Raw genomic sequence first — 12,735 nt, 5'->3', positions numbered from 1 at the left:
CAGAAGTTGGGTTTTACCTGTTCCAGTTCCTCCCCCAGTTGCACGATAACAGACCTATGTGAGGTCTTAGAGGAGACATTTGATTAGATGACATGAGATTTTCTTGCTGCTCTGTTTTGAAGGCTCCATGCAGGGAGCCGACAGCCAGGATGGCCCCTGAGGGTCTGTAGTGCAGACCCACCTTACACAAGATCACCAGGGGTTGGAGCAGCAGTGCAGAGCATCACGGAACAAGAGTCGCTCCACAGCCCTGGAGACTGTTTTAAGAAGGGGTCAGGCCGTGGTGAAGGGAGTCTGGGCTCTGGGTCGGGGTCAGGGAGCTCCTGGCTTCCCCTAAATGTTGTCACATTTGTCAATGTTGTCAATGAGCCCAGGAGAGGCTCATTCCTGCTGTCTCTCCTTCTTCGCAGAGCTGCACGGGCTCTGCGTGCTTGCTGCCCTACCCCCTCTTGGTGAGCGTGGCCTGTGTTTGTTATTGTAGTTCTGGCGCTGGGCCAGGCCTGGCTGGGTGCCAGCCTTGTGGGTACAGTGTGTACAGTGAGTGCTGAGCCAAGTTTGTCATCATACACGATTAATTTTTTTTTCTCATCTGGTAGGGGTGGGGTGAAGGAGGAGGCAAGAAGGAGTTTCTCTGATGCTTGAGTACAGGCCTCATTGGATTCTGCGGAGATATTATTTCTCAAAGGATAAAACGCTCTGGCTCACTCTCCCCCCCAGCTTTCCTCTTTCTTGAACTGTCTTCCTCCTCTCCTCCATGTTTCCCTATCCAAGGAAATCGGCCTGTATAAGATCGACACTGTGAGGCCTTATTTTCAGTGACTGGAATACCAAATTTATACTCTTAAATCAGTTTTCATTGTGTTGAAATTGACAATTTGTTTAATTAGAAGTTTGCCCCGTAGGAGGCCCTTCTTAGAGACAATTCTTTCTCTTTCTCTCTCTCTCTTTCTTTTTTCTTTTTTAAGACCCTAAATGGTAGTAGCGAATGTTCAGCTTAATTGAAGTTTTGATTTCGATTTGAATGCGTTAACTAACCAAATGTTTATGAGATATACCTGATGATAACAATAAGTTTAAATTAACTTAACTAACTATAACAATAACCTAACTCACTTGCTAATGAGATTGATCTGGCCAGACCCTGCATTCTCAGAGGTGGTTTGGGGATCAGGAGGGTCTGAGCGTTGAGAAAGAGATTTGGGGTGAGAAAAGTGACCACTTTGCAAAGCTGCCCCTTCTTCTGGAGCATGAATCTTGGGTGGAGGATAGTGCAGGGAGGCGGGGAAGAATCCCAGCCCCTCTGCATCCCCGGATCACTCTGAAGTCTCCTGCCCATCCTTTGCTGCCCCATCCCTTGTGGGAGCATCTGTGGCCCTCTGTCTCTTTGCCACTCCTTGTTCTTACTTAAGAGAACATCCTAGCTATGGATGTCCTCGCAGAAACCACAGACTCGGGCGATGACTCGAGTTGGTCCTGCGATTTGCTCGGGTAAGGTTTCCCATTAGGTAGCGTTTCCCGCAGCTTGGCCTAATGTGCTGGTGGATTATGACTGAGCACACCCAGAACTGCTTGCCCCTATTTTTGCCTTGGCCGCATAGTGTTTAGAGGCTTGCATATTTCTGTGGCCTGCTTCTGTTCTGGGAGTGTCATTCATTTTTCGCGCCAGCAGATGCATCAGGCTCTGTGTACTTAACACTCCAGAACAGGCAGCACCCCTACCCTCCGGGCGCTTATGTCTAGTAGGAGAGATGTTTGACTGTAAAGTTATGATAAAAGAAGGTGGTGTGTGCTGAGCGCCAAGAAAGAGTTCTAGGAGGAATTCAAGGAGGAAGGGGGCTCCTGGGAGAAGGTGGTAGAATGGATTTCTGAGAGCACCTGGTCGGGGCAGCCCACGCCGCCTGGGGTGATGTGCAGTGTAGCTGGGCCTGTAGGCTGGGCGTGGGGGGAGGGGGCAGGGTTTAGAAGGGAGGAGCTGGGCAAGATTGCAAGGTCCTCCAGTAGCAAAATGATTTGCGTTTTACCTAGGGCACTCAAAAGCCGCTGAAAGATTGGATGAGGAAGGGACACTTTCATTCCTCTGGAATAGAAAGGACTGTGGGGCTTTTTGATGCACACTAGGCTGGAGTATAGGGTGCATAAGACTCTTGGGGAAATGGCGTGACTGGCAGTCAGTCCTGGGGCGTGGCTGGAGGGGGCGTGGCCTGTGCCTCTTGCAGTGGTTAGGGGCACACAGCCTGTCTTTGGGGGGGGTCCCATCCTGCATGCTCACTCCTCGTCACCCTTCTCCAGGCACTGTGAGCCATGGCTATTGAAAAACACCCCGATACCAGACTCCTCCCCACACTCAGAGCCACCAGGAAGGAACATGGTCTTTGGCTGACAGATCTTCTGATTCCAGCAGCAGCATGGTGTGGCCAGCGCATATCATCTGGGGCCAGGTCACCGTGTGGCGGGGAAAAGGGCAGGAGAGGTTGGGGTCAGAAACCAGATTGGTTCTCTCAGGCTTTCCCCTGATGGAAGAAACAAAATTTCACGAGATGTCAAAGATCTGTGGGTTGTACTAGTCCCCTTTTTTTTTTCTTTTGGGAACACTAAGCTTTGGGGTTCAGGGTCTTCTTCCCAAAGACAGAGAACTTGTGGGGGAACGAGGTAACTGGATTATGCCCTGTGACTGTGAGGCGGGGATATGAGCTGGTCCCTGTGACGATGATGGAGAGGAATCTCAGGATGCAAAGATGGCTTCTCCTGACCTTGCAGCTTCTTCCTCTCACTCCCCTCTCTCTTCCCAGATCAGGCATCTGCTAAAAGCAAGAGACTGGGGTTATCCAGGCAGCTTGGAACCCAGGGTCCATTTGCTCCCTCTCTGCTCGCTCCGTTCTTCTGGTTGGCTTTCTGCCATCAGGGTAAAACCAGGAGATAACCAAGAAGAAACTTCTCAGGACCTCAACCTCACTCAGCATGCCTGCAGAGCTGGGCACGATGGAGGGTTTGGGTTAAGATAGGATGTGAGTGGCTCAGAGCCTGCCTTCCCCTTGGTCCCCTTGGGTGATGGGGGCACAGGAAGAGGGAAGAGAAGCCACGTTCCCTGGCTCTCTCTCTAGCACGCTCCCCTCTCTCCCTCCCTCCTCTGAACCTGGCCTGCTTCCCGAACTTTTTCCCAGAGTGGTGTCGTCACCGGCCTGCCGGCAGGTCTGGATGTTCTGCCAGCATTCCAGAGAGTTTATGATCGCTTGCAGATGTGCCTCCAAGAACACACTGTACCCAAAGCAGAAATTAACGCAGCCTTGACTGCTGTCCAAGCCCGTACACGGGAGAGACGAGAAAGAAAACAAAAACTGTTTAGTGCTGTTTATAAATTATATACTGGCTGATGAAAAATACATTTCTTCCCCCTCTCCTCCCCGTTCCTCGCCGTCCCCCACCCCCGCCCCTTCTCCCTTTCTGCCTCAAGAGCCTAAACGGAGACCAGAAGAATATGGCTTTGCCTTTTAGCTCCCGTTTTGGCGGAGAACCGAAACCCCGCTGCTGATTCACAGCCAGGGTATTTTTCCCCTTTACCTGATGAAATATACTGGTGTTTCCAGCCCAGATGGGGTGTTTTTGGTTTTGTTTTCTGGGTTGGTTTTTTTTTTTTTTTTTTGGCCAGGGATGTTGTTTACAGCAAGTTACAGGTCCTGTGATGGCATTGGGTGCGATGCTGGCCCCGGGGCAGATAAAGCCCACCCATCTCCCCACCGCAATGCTGCTGGAGGTGTGTGCCTGGGTCTCCCGGCCCTGAAGATGTCACGTTGGGCCAGCTGTACAGAGAAAGTTTGGAAAGTTCATCGCAGGTCATTGTATTAAACAGTGTTTTCACCACTTCTCTCCCACCCCTTCACCTACAGCCCCTGTGTGAAAAGGGGGTTCACATAGCCCTCCCCCCAAATACATGTCTCTCCCTCCATATGGTGCCTTAGCAGGGGTTTGGGAAGCTCGTGCATCTACCCCTCTGGAGCCCAGCCTCTCCCCCTAGGCTTGAGTCCCCCCTCCCAGTTTATTCTATAAATTCGTTTCCACATTATGTCTATCCATTTACATGGCTTTTGTGTTTTTTAATACTGCTAATGTTTATCATTTGCCCAACAGGCTCGACAGATTTTGCTTCCTGTAGAGCATCGAGGCTTTAGAGCCCCCTCGTTGCTAAGTAGCAGTCTCCCTGTACTGTAATGGGCTGATTTTGTATTCCGTTCAGCGCTGTATCTTATTTTTGTATGCAAGACAAAGTGTTTTGATGGAGGACGATTGCGGCAGTGTCTGGAGGCTGTTTGGAGTTTTATGGGCTGTACAGTACACTGTGTGCTCTCCGAACAGAACACAGGCTGTTGAATTTTGGATTGGATTTGTCATTTTTCCCCCCTAAGAGAGGGGCCTGTCAGAACATTAAGGGTGGAGGGAAGAAAGTGGAAATTATGTAATAACCTTCTTTCTCCCTCTGTTTCTCTCTCTCTGATTTTTCTATCCCAAAATAGGGTGGTTTCTCCCCCCCACACTCCCTTTCGTACCATATGATTCTGTCAAGCAAGGTAATGACGTTCCTGTCAGGAAATGAATGGCCCTCGAGAGATGGATGCTGGGACATCCCGTCTGTCTATCTGTTCTCTTGTTCTCTCTTACCCTCTCCCTCGCTCCCACTGTCCTTCTGCATTCTGGGCTGCTTTGCTGGCCCTTATTTTTGTCTGAGGATGGATGGCTAACGAGGTTGCAGGGTAGGATGTTGGTGTGGGATCCACCCGAAGGTGATGACATTTTCTTATTTCCGGGATCTTTTCACCTTCCCGGATGTGCACACTGCCAGGATTCCTAGGTGGTCCTCCCTTGCCCTCTTCTCTCCTCAGCCCTCGTGCCCTTGCTCTCTACCCAGGCTGTGCCTGGGTCCCAGTGTCCAGGGCTGTGCCCGAGAGACCAGCTGCCTCCAGACCATGTAGTGACGGCTCTCTCTGCTGGCTGTTCTTCTCGGCGCTGTCTTCTGAGCTCTCTCTGGTGGCAGGTGTTTATTTTTCAGCTCTGCTTTTCTCCTCGCTTCCATTTTTTCCCCAATCTCCTTTCATCTCACTCCATCTCTTCATCCCTGTCTTTGCATCTGTGTTGGCCTGGGCCTTTTCTCAATGCTCCTGTGCATTTCGTGTCTTCCTTCTTGTGTCTTCATTAGACTTTGTCTCCCTCCGTCTTGGTTGGCCTTCTCTCTCACAGCTCAGAGTTTCTTAGCTTGGAAGTTGGGCGGTGGTTGAGGTGGGGAACAAATTGTTACTCTGTCCCAGAAGGCCTGGGGAAGACTCCAGAGTGCTCCCAGCACTCCTGTCCCTCTCCTCTCAGGGACCAGAGTGGGGCTTCTCTGGCTTGGTTCCTGCTTTTCCTAGGTCCCTGGATGTTTTCTTAAGTTGAGCTGTGCATGGGAAGTGGATGAGCAGGGTTAGGTTTTGCAAGATTCTTATTGGACTTTGCCACTAAAAAGTACACCTTGCTGGCATGGTGCTTTCAGAGGTACCATGCACCTGAGTACAGAGCCCACCAGGCACCTGGGAGAGTGTTCACCCCCACACCGCAATGGCCTGGCATGGTGCCCGGCACATAGAAGGCTTTTGATGAGTGCTTGTTGAATAAGGGAATACCCTGTTACTAAATTCTTTCTACTTCTGGGGAACATCTGGGTTTGGTGGGGCCTGAGGCTTCCACAATTTGTGGTGCCCACTCTCAGAAGAAGATTATGGGAGACTGGTTCAAGATGGTGCGGTAGAAGGACATGCGTTCATTCCCTCGTGCGAGAGCACCAGAATTACAACTAACTGCCGAACAGTCATTGACAGGAAGACACTGGAACTCACCAAAAAAGATACCCTACATCCAAAGACAAAGGAGAAGCCGCAGTGAGATGGTAGGAGGGCGGCAATCACAATAAAATCAAATCCCATAACTGCTGGGTGGGTGACTCACAAACTGGAGAACAATTATACCACAGAAGTCCACCCACTGGAGTGAAGGTTCTGAGCCTTACGTCAGGCTTCCCAACCTGGGGTTCCGGCAACAGGAGGGGGAATTCCCAGAGAATCAGACTTTGAAGGCTAGCGGGATTTGATTGCAGGACTTTGACAGGACTGGGGGAAACAGAGACTCCACTCTTGGAGGGCACACACAAAGTAGTGTGCCCATCATGACCCAGGGGGAAGGAGCAGTGACCCCATAGGAGACTGAACCAGACCTACCTGCTAGTATTGGAGGGTCTCCTGCAGAGGCGGGGGGTGGCTGTGGCTCACCACAGGGACAAGGACACGGGAAGCAGAAGTTCTGGGAAATACTCCTTGGCCTGAGCCCTCCTGGAGTCCACCATTAGCCTCACCAAAGAGCCTCTAGGCTCCAGTGCTGGGTTGCCTCAGGCCAAACAGCCAACAGGGAGGGAACTCAGCCCCACCCATCAGCAGACAAGTGGATTAAAGTTTTACTGAGCTCTGCCCACCAGAGCAACACCCAGCTCTACCTACCACCAGTCCCTCCCATCAGGAAGCTTGCACAAGCCTCTTAGATAGCCTCATCCACCAGAGGCAGACAGCAGAAGCAAGAAGAACTACAATCCTGGAGCCTGTGGAATGAAAACCACATTCACAGAAAGATAGACAAAATGAAAAGTCAGACAACTATGTACCAGATAAGGAACAAGATAAAACCCCATGAAAACAACTAAATGAATTGGAAATGGGCAACCTTCCAGAAAAAGAATTCAGAATAATGATAGTGAAGATGATCCAGGACCTTGGAAAAAGAATGGAGGCAAAGATCGAGAAGATGCAAGAAATGTTTAACAAAGACCCAGAAAAATTAAAGAACAAACAAACAGTGCTTCCCTGGTGGAGCAGTGGTTGGGAATCCCCCTGCCAATGCAGGCGACATGGGTTCGATCCCTGGCCTGGGAAGATCCCACATGCCGCGGAGCAGCTAAGCCCTCACAACTAAGTTGTGAGCCACAACTACTAAGCCTGCGTTCTAGAGCCAGTGTGCCACAACACCTGAAGCCTGCATTCCTAGAGCCCGTGGTCTGCAACAAGAGAAGCCACGACGATGAGAAGCCCGCCCACCGCTCGCTGCAACTAGAGAAAGCTCTCGCACAGAATGAAGACCCAGCACAGCCAAAAATAAAAACAAATAAATAAATAAATTTTAAAAAAAAGAACAAACGAACAGAGATGAACAATACAATAACTGAAATGAAAAATACACTAGAAGGAATCAATAGCAGAATAACTGAGGCAGAAGAACGGATAAGAGACCTGGAAGACAGAATGGTGGAATTCACTGCCGCCAAACAGAATAAAGAAAAAAGAATGAAAAGAAATGAAGACAGCTCAAGAGACCTCTGGGACAACATTAAACGCACCAACATTTGCATCATAGGGGTCCCAGAAGGAGGAGAGAGAGAAAGGTCCTGAGAAAATATTTGAAGAGATTATAGTCGAAAACATCCCTAACATGGGAAAGGAAATAGCCACCCAAGTCCAGGAATCACAGAGAGTCCCAGGCAGGATAAACCCAAGGAGAAACATACCGAGACACATAGTAATCAAATTGACAAAAATTAAAGACAAAGAAAAATTATTAAAAGCAGCAAGGGAAAAATGATGAATAACATACCAGGGAACTCCCATAAGGTTAACAGCTGATTTCTCAGCAGAAACTCTACAAGCCAGAAGGGAGTGGCACGATATATTTAAAGTGATGAAAGGGAAGAACCTACAACCAAGATTACTGTACCCAGCAAGGATCTCATTCAGATTTGACGGAGAAATCAAACCTTTACAGACAAGCAAAAGCTAAGAGAATTCAGCACCATCAAACCAGCTCTACAACAAATGCTAAAGGAACTTCTCTAGGCAGGAAACACAAGAGAAGGAAAAGACCTACAAAAACAAAGCCCAAACAATTAAGAAAATGGTAATAGGAACATACATATTGATAATTACCTTAAATGTGAATGGATTAAATGCTCCAACCAAAAGACATAGGCTTGCTGAATGGATACAAAAACAAGATCCATGTATATGCTGTCTACAAGAGACCCACTTCAGACCTAGGGACACATACAGACTGAAAGTGAGGGTATGGAAAAGGATATTCCATGCAAATGGAAATCAAAAGAAAGCTGGAGTAGCAATACTCATATCACATAAAATAGACTTTAAAATAAAGAATGTTACAAGAGACAAGGAAGGACACTACATAATGATCAAGGAATCAATCCAAGAAGAAGATATAACAATTATAAATATATATGCACCCAACATAGGAGCACCTCAATACATAAGGCAAATACTAACAGTTATGAAAGAGGAAATCGACATTAACACAATAATAGTGGGGGACTTTAACACCTCACTTACACCAAAAGACAGATCATCCAAACAGAAAATTAATAAGGAAACACAAGCTTTAAATGACACAATAGACCAGATAGATTTAATTGATATTTGTTTATTTATTATTTATTTTAAATGTAATTTTATTCATTTTTTAATAAGCAGGTTCTTATTAGTTATCCATTTTATACATATTAGTGTATATATGTCAATCCCAATCTCCCAATTCATCACACCGCCACCCCCCCACCACCACTTTCCCCACTTGGTGTCCATACGTTTGTTCTCTACATCTGTGTCTCTATTTCTTCTCGCAAACTCGTTTGTCTGTACCATTTTTCGAGGTTCCATATATATGCATTAATATACGATATTTGTTTTTCTCTTTCTGACTTACTTCACTCTGTATGACAGTCTCTAGCTCGATCCACTTCTCTACAAATGACCCAATTTTGTTCCTTTCTATGGCTGAGTAATATTCCATTGTATATATGTACCACATCTTCTTTATCCATTCGTCTGTCGATGGGCATTTAGGTTGCTTGCATGACCTGGCTATTGTAAATAGCACTGCAGTGAACATTGGAGTGCATGTGTCTTTTTGAATTATGGTTTTCTCTGGGTATATGCCCAGTAGTGGGATTGCTGGGTATTACGGTAATTCTATTTTTAGTTTTTTAAGGAACCTCCATACTGTTCTCTGTAGTGGCTGCATCAATTTACATTCCCACCAACAGTTTAAGAGGGTTCCCTTTTCTCCACACCCTCTCCAGCATTTATTGTTTGTAGATTTTTTGATGATGGCCATTCTGACAGGTGTGCGGTGATACCTCATTGTAGTTTTCATTTGCATTTCTGTAATGATTAAGGATGTTGAGCATTCTTTCACGTGTTTGTTGGCAATCTGTATGTCTTCTTTGGAGAAATGTCTATTTAGGTCTTCTGCCCATTTTTGGTTTGGGTTGTTATAGGGCATTCCATCCAAAAACAGCATATTACACTTTCTTCTCAAGTGCACACAAAACATTCTCCAGGATAGATCACATCTTGGGTCACAAATCAAGCCTCGGTAAATTTAAGAAAATTGAAATCATATCAAGCATCTTATCCGACCACAACACTATGAGATTAGAAATAAATTACAGGGGAAAAAACTGTAAAAAACACAAACACATGCAGGATAAACAATACATTACTAAATAACCAAAAGATTACTGAAGAAATCAAGGAGGAAATCAAAAAACACCTAGAGACAAATGACAATGAAGACACGACAATCCAAAACCTATGGGATGCAGCAAAAGCAGTTCTAAGAGGGAAGTTTATAGCAATACAATCCTACCTCAATAAACAAGAAAAATCTCAAATAAACAATCTAACCTTACACATAAAGGAACAGAGAAAGAAGAACAAACAAAACCCAGAGTTAGTAGAAGGAAAGAAATCATAAAGATCAGAGCAAAAATAAATGAAATAGAAACAAAACCATAGCAAAGATCAATAAAACTAAAAGCTGGTTCTTTGAGAAGATAAACAAAATTGTTAAACCTTTAGCCAAACTCATCAAGAAAAAGAGGGAGAGGACTCAAATCAATACAATTAGAAATGAAAAAGGAGAAGTTACAGCAGACACTGCAGAAATACAAAGCATCATAAGAGACTACTACAAGCAACTCTATATCAATAAAATGGACAACCTGGAAGAAATGAACAAATTCTTGGAAAGGTATAACCTTCCAAGCCTGAACCAGGAAGAAATAGAAAATATGAACAGACCAATCACAAGTAATGAAATTGAAACTGTGATTAAAAGTCTTCCAACAAACCAAAGCCCAGGACCAGATGGCTTCATAGGTGAATTCTGTCAAACATTTAGAGAAGAGATAACACCCATCCTTCTCAAACTCTTCCAAAAAATTGCAGAGGAAGGAACACTCCCAAACTCATTCTACGAGGCCACCATCACCCTGATACCAAAACCAGACAGAGATACTTCAAAAAAAGAAAATTACGGACCAATATCACTGATGAACATAGATGCAGAAGTCCTCAACAAAATACTAGCAACAGAATCCAACAACACATTAAAAGGATCATACACCATGATGAAGTGGGATTTATTCCAGGGATGCAAGGCTTCTTCAATATATGCAAATCAATCAATGTGATACACCATATTAACAAACTGAACAATAAAAATCATGTGATCATCTCAATAGATGCAGAAAAAGCTTTTGACAAAATTCCGCACCCATTTATGATAAAAACTCTCCAGAAAGTGGGCATAGAGGGAACCAACCTCAACATAATAAAGGCCATATATGACAGACCCACAGCAAACATCATTGTCAATGGTGAAAAACTGAAAGCATTTCCTCTAAGACAAGGATGTCCACTATCACCACTATTATTCAACATAGTTTTGGAAGTCCTAGCCACAGCAATCAGAGAAGAACAAGAAATAAAAGGAATCCAAATTGGAAAAGAAGAAGTAAAACTGTTACTGTTTGCAGATGATATGTTACTATACATAGATAATCCTAAAAATGCCACCAGAAAACTACTAGAGCTAATCAATGAATTTGGTAAAGTTGCAGGATACAAAATTAATGTACAGAAGTCTCTTGCATTCCTATACACTAACAACAAAAGATCAGAAAGAGGAATGAAGGAAACAATCCCATTCACCACTGCAACAAAAAGAATAAAATACCTAGGAATACACCTACCTAAGGAGGTAAAAGACCTGTACTCAGAAAACTAAAAGACACTGATGAAAGAAATCAAAGATGACACAAACAGATGGAGAGATATACCGTGGTCTTGGATTGGAAGACTCAATATTGTGAAAATGCCTATACTACCCAAAGCAATTTACAGATTCAATGCAATCCCTATCAAATTACCAATGGCATTTTTTGCAGAACTAGAACAAAAAAATCTTAAAATTTGTATGGAGACACAAAAGACCCTGAATAGCCAAAGCAAACTTGAGGGAAAAAAACGGAGCTGGAGGAATCAGACTCCCTGACTTCAGACTATGCTACAAAGCTACAGTAATCAAGACAATATGGTACTGGCACAAAAACAGAAATGTAGACCAATGAAACAGGATAGAAAGCCACGCACCTATGGTCAACTAATCTATGACAAAGGAGGCAAGGATATACAATGGAGAAAAGACAGTCTCTTCAATAAGTGGCGCTGGGAAAATTGGACAGCTACATGTAAAAGAATGAAATTAGAACACTCCCTAACACTATACACAAAAATAAACTCAAAATGGATTAAAAACCTAAATGTAAGGCCAGACACTATAAAACTCTTAGGGGAAAACATAGGCAGAACACTCTTTGACATAAATCACAGCAAGATCTTTTTTAACTCACCTCCTAGAGTAATGGAAATAAAAACAAAAATAAACAAATGGGACCTAATGAAACTTAAAAGCTTTTTCACAGCAAAGGAAACTATAAACAAGATGAAAAGACAACCCTCAGAATGGGAGAAAATATTTGCAAATGAATCAACAGACAAAGGATTAATCTCCAAAATATATAAACAGCTCACGTAGCTCAATATTAAAAAAACAAACAACCTAATCAAAAAATGGGCAGAAGACCTAAATAGACATCTCTCCAAAGAAGACATACAGATGGCCAAGAGGCACATGAAAAGCTGCTCAACATCACTAATTATTAAAGAAATGCAAATCAAAACTGCAATGAGGTATCACCTCACACTGGTTAGAATGGGCATCATCAGAAAATCTACAAACAACAAATGCTGGAGAGGATGTGGAGAAAAGGGAACCCTCTTAACACTGTTGGTGGGAATGTAAATTGATACAGCCACTATAGAGAACAGTATGGAGGTTCCTTAAAAAACTAAAAATAGAATTACCATAATACCTAGCAATCCCACTACGGGGCATAAACCCAGAGAAAACCATGATTCAAAAAGACACATGCACCCCAATGTTCATTGCAGCACTATTTACAATAGGCAGGTCATGCAAGCAACCTAAATGCCCATCGACAGATGAATGGATAAAGAAGATGTGGTACTTTTATACAATGGAATATTACTCAGCCATAGAAAGGAACAAAATTGGGTCATTTGTAGAGAAGTGGATGGAGCTAGAGACTGTCATACAGAGTGAAGTAAGTCAGAAAGAGAAAAACAAATATCGTATATTAACGCATATATGTGGAACCTAGAAAAATGGTACAGATGAACTGGTTTGCAGGGCAGAAATAGAGACACAGATGTAGAGAACAAATACATGGACACCAAGGAGGGAAAGCTGGGGGAGTGGGGGGTGGTGGTGGATGAACTGGGAGATTGGGATTGA

At 44.5% G+C, this 12,735-nt stretch overlaps 1 protein-coding gene and 1 long non-coding RNA gene across 2 annotated transcripts in view; one reads left to right on the top strand and one right to left on the bottom strand.

Annotated features, from left to right (window-relative positions):
- The window catches only part of ZBTB16 (zinc finger and BTB domain containing 16), a 192,983-nt gene that overhangs the window by 98,564 nt on the left and 81,684 nt on the right, over positions 1-12,735 (top strand). The gene's annotated exons all lie outside the window — the stretch shown is intronic.
- Positions 2,552-6,378, bottom strand: LOC133099352 (uncharacterized). The gene is made up of 2 exons (XR_009702316.1): positions 6,240-6,378; positions 2,552-2,798 (listed from the first exon to the last, which is right to left on the bottom strand). It is a non-coding gene; the product is annotated as an uncharacterized LOC133099352 (long non-coding RNA).

Source organism: Eubalaena glacialis, chromosome 10 (assembly GCF_028564815.1).
Source record: "Eubalaena glacialis isolate mEubGla1 chromosome 10, mEubGla1.1.hap2.+ XY, whole genome shotgun sequence".
Lineage (NCBI taxonomy): Eukaryota > Metazoa > Chordata > Mammalia > Artiodactyla > Balaenidae > Eubalaena > Eubalaena glacialis.
The sequence above is the reverse complement of the archived record's forward strand: the minus strand, read 5'-3'. Positions and strand labels throughout refer to the sequence as shown.